General features: G+C 44.8%; 1 protein-coding gene across 1 annotated transcript in view; it reads left to right on the top strand.

Annotated features, from left to right (window-relative positions):
• Nucleotides 1–6,249: 6,249 nt before the first annotated feature.
• Nucleotides 6,250–7,261, top strand: part of T265_00873 (hypothetical protein) — a gene marked incomplete at both ends in the record, with an annotated part of 59,838 nt that continues 58,826 nt past the window's right edge. Inside the window, one exon of the mRNA XM_009164768.1 lies at nt 6,250–6,309. The remainder of the gene's footprint in view (nt 6,310–7,261) is intronic.

The following is a 7,261-nucleotide window of genomic DNA, read 5'->3' as shown; positions in this document are numbered from 1 at the left end:
AGCAAGCGGTCGCCGTGAATACGAGGTTTTTTTAAGAACATGATGCGTATGGCTAGACGTAGCTTTAGAGAGGGCGGAGGCTGAAGTGGTGTAAGTAACTTCCGAATGTGGATCTCAGGCAAATAATATTCAGGCGGCCAGGAAGTGGAGCTTCATGGGGACTGAGATTAAATGAAGGCTTTTTTGGTTGAGGACACGGCAAAGGACCAGCCTCGCATGATATGGGGGCACATGTGCATTTATGTATCATGCGGGGTATGGCAGGTCTGCCAACGAAGGACGAAGAGTGCGAGTTCATGAAGTTGGTGCGGCAGGATGACCTATGATGCCAGGCTTTGACAGCAGGTGTTTCAGCCCCAGGAAGTACTTCGGTAGGGATGGCTGGAGTGCCATCAGGCCGGGGAGTATGGAGGAAGAGGTCGTGCTTTCACCTATGATTGCAATGCAGGTTATATCTGATGAGGCACCGCGTTTTTCATACCAGCATGAAGGTCAGAGGCTGCATAGGCATGTTTCCAAAGGTAGAATTAGAATGCTCATGGTAGGGCGAAGGAAATGCGCGCCTTGTAGCCGTGAAGCATGTTTGTGTGGCTGTGTGAATCACAATCTGGTGGGTTCAGACGAACAGTGATTCCCGGATGATTAATACTAGGAGGAAGACCTATGCTCGTTCATTTAGATTTTGAGGATACCATGTCATTTCCAACATTTGGAGTTGTGGCTGAACTTTGCCTGTTGAGAACCCGCTACATTGTTGTCAGGGGAGGTTATGAGCACAATAAAACTTGAAGCCAATGTAGATAGAGACAGAACAGTTGACAGACCCAGTATGGTGTTGTTTGAAACAAAGGTTGCTCGGCTGCAATGCGCACGTATTTTGGCGGCAATATAGCTTGCGTAGTTTCCCAAGGGGTTGGTTTAATGGAGATTTCACGGTTGAGTCAGATTTACTCGAGAAATTTGAGGAGTAAATTTTCTGTAACCAATCTTCGCAGTTGGGAACGAGTAGCTTGGACCTGTACGGTTTAGAATTTCGGGCAGAGAGCGGTAGTGCCCGCGATTTCAGCAGATGCACTGCATTGTTTTCATCTCAAATAGCTTTAGTTTGTTCGACGCAAAGATGGTTTTGGCTTTCCAGCCATCGAGGCGGCAATATAGCTTGCGTAGTTTCCCAAGGGGTTGGTTTAATGGAGATTTCACGGTTGAGTCAGATTTACTCGAGAAATTTGAGGAGTAAATTTTCTGTAACCAATCTTCGCAGTTGGGAACGAGTAGCTTGGACCTGTACGGTTTAGAATTTCGGGCAGAGAGCGGTAGTGCCCGCGATTTCAGCAGATGCACTGCATTGTTTTCATCTCAAATAGCTTTAGTTTGTTCGACGCAAAGATGGTTTTGGCTTCCGCAGCCATCGAGCTGTGCATGAAGTCATGCATGTTACCTGCTGTAGGGATAGTAGATTTCGTGCTTTCCAGCAGGATGCTATCGAGGGCATTGTGTAGTGGGACTTGGTTGCGGCATTCTGTACACTGAATGAATTCCAAAGTGACTGTATCAATAAAGACTGACTTTTTACAAGAACTGCTTGATCGCACATTGCATCAGGAGTAGGAATGCAAGCAATTGGTTGTACGCTCCGATAGGATGATGGCTCACACTTCATTTTATGCACGGGAGCTCCGAAATTTACAAACTCAGTTTAAATCTATGATTCCTTCGGTAATGGAGAGGGAAGATAACCCCTGTGTGGAGCGGGTAGGGCATGGTCAGTTAGTACCACCGAACACTCCGAATGTACCTGGGGTGCTGTACCCACCGGCCTCGAATAGTGATGAAGTTGAGTGCTTATACCTTTGGCTGTAAAGCGCTTCTTTGGACAGAATACGGGTGGAATGACGAGGTATCACGGTTTAACAATCTCTCAGAGGAGGACGGAAATGGCGGTTTTATCCGTTTATTTCATGCTTTCGCTAGGATGGTGCTATCAAACTTATGACTCAAGGAATCTCAATTAAGCGGGGAAAAGTCCGATAGTATTTTGAGTACAGCTATTGGTGGGGTGTGCTAAGTAGGCAACCATTGTTATGCAAGAAGTAGGGGGAATATCTCGGACAGATTTGGGCCCGGAAATATTTCTTGACCTTGTGATTATTGATTCGTGGGCTGGATTTAGACATTGGCTCCACGCTTGAAGATATGGCTGGATCGGCCGAGGAGGCCGATGGCTGACGTCATTTGACTGTTGGATTTTAGAGCTTGGTCACTTATTCGGTGAACTGACGAGAATTAAGTGAACCTTACACAGACTGCTTTTGCTGTTTTGAAATTTAGGCCAACTGATATGGGAAGAATTGAAAAGGTTTATCGCAAACTTGAATGTATTCAAAGTTAAAACCGCGTGATTGAGAATGTCTATGACTGATGCGTTTCACAGCAAATTCTCCGTGTGATCGATTTGTTGAACTGAATGAATTTTCAAGTTAATTACTTACCTCAAATTGAAACGTAATGCTCAATGAAACGGGACGCCGTGACCTACGGCAAAAGGTTAATCATTCACAATGGTTTGGTTTATGGAGCATGTCAGAGTTTACATTGCACAAAATATGCGCCCGTGCAACTCCCAAAAACTTTATTTCGTCCTGTCTTCTGCTCATCCAGACGGATGCCGAATTCTGTGCTTTTTGAACTCAAGAATTCCGAGTAACAATCTCGACCGACACATCCATTTTATTTGGATAAATGCACTTGGTTCGAAGAACGTATGGACCGCAAATGATGATGGCCCATACCTGTAGATCGAGGTTCTGGTGCAGCGCCTGATATCACCATGCAGGTATTCAGGTCTCGCTTACTAGGAGCGGGGGTCTTCGTTGCAAATGGCGAAACCTGGCAGGCTTTGCGTATCCTACCCCGGACGATTGCCAGATAGTTTGTGACTAGAGATGTACCTAGCACTGCTCATCATAAGGCCAGTCACTGAGTTCTAACCCCGCGTAAAGGAGACTGTCTTTGCTTGGATACCATAGTGATGAGAGCGCACGTTAAACACATGGTAAATATGCATTTGGGTGTCCGCAGTGCCTACCAAATAGCTAGATGCAATCTACTTCAACCATAGCAGACAGCTGTATAACCAAGCCAACACTCACGACCAACATGCGGCAAGTTGTCCACGATGCCTAAAAGACTGACTAGATATTGCCTACATTTATCAATTGGCTAACACGCATCCATCCATCTCGACTGGGAAAAGTCTATAGCCCAACATGGACGGGATGAAAAGCCGAAATTTACTGGGCGTTTTGATTATTGCATTTGTCCTGGCAGGAAGCGTACGGCTTTATCGATGTACAGTTTTCTCCGAACTCTTGACGTCCTAAAATCAAAGAAAGATATGAGGCAATTTATAAAAATATCGCTTCGAAGCGTGCGTACATTGAACTGGGGAGAATACTTACCCTATGAAGCGATCACTTCAGCAGCGGACGTCTCGTAGAACTATGCTTACACGACGTCATCTTCAGTGATTGGTTTGTATTGCGTTATTTCTTGTGGCCATTACCCACTGAGTATTAGGCTTCAAGGAGTGTGGGACGAACTGGAAACGCATGTTGCTCCGTTAAGAGAAGAACAAACTGGAACTGGTGGCCTTTACATGTGTCATCTGAAATCTTCGTCGCCCCTTTCCTCAAACGGGTGTCCTGCATCCGTGGTGCTATGCTATTTATTCACGGCCGTCGATTTGATCCTTCACGGGGCTGAAAGTGCGGAACCACACACACTGTTGGGACACATTGCGCTGAAATTCTTGGCTTTGGTCCAGTTCGATATAAGCAAGCCTTCCTTCTGAACCGTTTTTCAGACACATCTTTGGGCTGTCTTGGGGTGTAGGTGGCTAGGCAGCAAAAATTAGTTGATTATGCGCGCAATCACTTTGAGAACAAACCTGAAGATCGTCAACGTACGGCGAGTGAGGTTGAGCAGCACAACAGTCCAAGTGATATGGCGAATGATTCGCTCCACACCGAAAGTCGCAACTACTAGTAGGTGGGGTACAAAGCCACAGACTCAAAATTCGGGGTTCCTAGGCCGTCATCTGAGTTAAGGTGCAGTATTTTCTAGAACTAACAGCATGTTGTGCATCACATACGTTGAGCTCCGGCGCAGTAGGATTTGTCTTCGAAAGATGCATTGTTATATGACGTTTCTATTAATCATCACGCGAATATTTCTTAAAATTCCCCACACTTGATCTGTTCCTATTGGTACCTCCGGCTCCAGTTTTGTGTTTAGTGCGTGCGCATGAATTGGTCTTCGTTGTCTCAGACATTTTAACGTTTTAACCTAGAGGTCAGCTAGCCTTTATGACTGACCTTACGCACGCCTAACCATCTCACACGTGATCCTGTTTCGCTCATTCAGTCTGTATTCCCACAGTCAAAGTGGACAATAACACTGCAACTGCAAAATCAAACACCCTGCGAAAATTAAAGAAGAGGATAACTAAAACAGACTCCAAAAATTGGGACAAATTATGGGGGTATTGAGTAACATTTATACCAAAGAATTTCCATTCGACACGCGAAGGTATTTTAGGAAATTGCATCTGTCTGCTAAGGATCGTTCTGAGAAAAAGTGGACCGAAGAATTTTCATTCGGCAGGCAAAGGTATTTTAGGAAAATGCATCTGCGTGCTAAGGATCGGCCTGAGAAAGTGTATAATGAATTATGACTGCCAATCACTAGAAGCCTAAACTGTGAAGTAAATTCATTCAAACTGTACGTTACAGTAATGTTGCTCAGAGCATTTTGTTCAAGTGAATGAACCAAAAACATATCTTCATATGATTCATAGTTCATGAGTGAGCGCGAAATAAGGTATTAGCATATTTTGGCTGTCTACGATACTCTTCAAATGGAGGATAGCACTTGCAGAATTTCCAGTGTAAATTCCACCAAGGTGAGTGCACCAATAAGGTCGTATGTATCAAATTAAATTATTTTTTTACCGAATATCGGTAAAAAAACGTGATTCGGCTTACGTAAAAATAATAACACAAGATAACTTCGTACACTGTACTGTATTGGTGCGGGTATGAATGTTCTGCGAGCGACCTTCACTCCCAGATGCGCGCAAATAGTGTAGTGGTCAGGCCAGCCTAAAAGCTACTTCACCAGCAGTGTGGCAAAGGAACGAAAATTATAACGCTAGATTGACTTGTAAAAACAACGGGAGTTAGATGGAGAAGACTCACTAAGAATTGTCCACCTTAAAATAGTTCATCGTTGGCCCAGGTTGGGCATATATAATAGTCCAATCCTGGTGTCCAGAGGTCTTCTGAACAGTTCTCACATATTACAAACTCCGAAGGCAGCCTGAAATGCTTTGATGCCAGAGTTACCACACGAAGCTCGCGAATGACCACTGAAACCACGAGCGAAATCAGAGGAGAGAGTAGAAGCATGTGACCACGTTTGTATTGCGTGAAATTGTACAAGAGCGCGTTTTTTGTAGTTTTTCGTATTCATACAAAAAACGGTTATGCAATTGACAAAATACGTTGTTATAATGGAAGCATAGGAATACTCACAAGATGACAGATTCAGGATGTGTTTCGCTTAAAGCATACAAGCCGAGGCGGCGCAGGACTCAGTAAGAACAAGTGGTGTTCGAATATACACCGTAGATTCCGAGGCGCAACTGTTATTAAGTGAATAAAAATAAGCACTTAGATCCTCCGGTGGTTGTTCACGCTCCTTCAAGAACCCAGTTTAAAGTAATATAGGACACTTATTTATGCGAATCCTCGCGCTAGCGAGCATACCTGCCCCCACTGAGAACATAAAGAGCAGTGCTACACCCTTTTTTCATTTGTGCCTTTCAGGTGAACGACAGTCACTGACCGACGAGATCAAAAGCGACCCGGGAAACTCGGGCAATAGTCTCGATCCTGTGTATCACTCCGTGAATCCGTGAATACCAAAATACGCTTCGCTTTACGAAGCCCATCGGAAACGGGAGAAAATTGCTGGACCACCTGAGCTCATTAGTTATTGGTATTCTTCGCCCCAAACTCCTGGTCCTCATATCAGATGGGGAGGCTCAAACCTATCGTCACTTTCCAAACACCATGCGAATCCAAGTTGGGCACACTTACTGTTAATCCTAGTGCCGTGGTTTTTACATCTTCACATATCTGCTTTTGTTTAAACGCATCATTCTTTCGCTCTCCATTGTTGTTAGGGTGGTGTTGGTGTGCGTTCCGTTTACTCCTGCCTTGTTTTGTCTTTCCGCCTGTCGAACAAAAGGTTAGTGTCTTGTTTTTCAACGTCAACTGATACTGATTTCTGCCCTTTGCAGCATTTATCAGACGATCTGAGGCCAGCTTGTCGTAAGCCAATGCAGGCCTTTAACTCGCACGATGAGCTCAAAAGTTTACAAGTCTGAGAAACCGAAGTTGAAATTCGCCCAGTCAAATATCAATCATGTATACCGAGGCAATACAACGGAAACACAGTACAAGCCCAGTGAGTCAATAGGCTAAGATCTATGCGTTTCTTCATTTGCCAATGTGATCGCGACTTTTCAGTGGGCGCAAAGTGAATAGGAAATGCATGTTAAATAGGTTTGCTGTACGATGTATCATGTGATTCCACTGATCCTACGAGACTGTAAAAACGCGGTAAACCGATTTCACATGCGATAATTTAGGTGTGATCGCTGCAGCCTTAATCTGCATTTGGAGCTGCCGTTATCTTGATTGAGTCGTTTGTGGTTAGTTCTACGTGTGCAGTTGAGGGTGGGAAAACAGTGAAGTAGGGCGAGACCCCAAAAGTAAATGAACGCATGCACTCTCGCGGCACTCGTAAAACGGCCCTATTCTGTCTTGAGCATAGTATTTTGTCTGTTGGGTATATTCGTGCTACCCAGTTACGTTAGGATGGGTCCACCACGAATGATTTTGCTCGCAGGGGCCTCAAGGGCTTTTAATTACGAAGAGTGCATCTTGTCTCCGTCAGTAGCGGGCATGCCAATGAACTGAGCAGATTCATGTCTTGAGTCGGAAATCGTTACCAAAGGGACACGCTTTCCGAGGATCCGAAAGAATATACGCGTGGAACCCATCGATTATATCAGATAAAGCTTGGGTAAGTATACGTATTCAAGTCGGAGTAATGTGAGGAGAAGTTGTCGGTGCCATATCACCAAACTGGCTGAAGCCAGCTACTCTTAAGCTAGGATGAAGCGCACCTGCTCACA

The sequence above is a fragment of the Opisthorchis viverrini genome (genome assembly GCF_000715545.1).
Source record: "Opisthorchis viverrini unplaced genomic scaffold opera_v5_9, whole genome shotgun sequence".
NCBI classification, from domain to species: Eukaryota; Metazoa; Platyhelminthes; class Trematoda; order Opisthorchiida; family Opisthorchiidae; genus Opisthorchis; species Opisthorchis viverrini.
The sequence above is the reverse complement of the archived record's forward strand: the minus strand, read 5'-3'. Positions and strand labels throughout refer to the sequence as shown.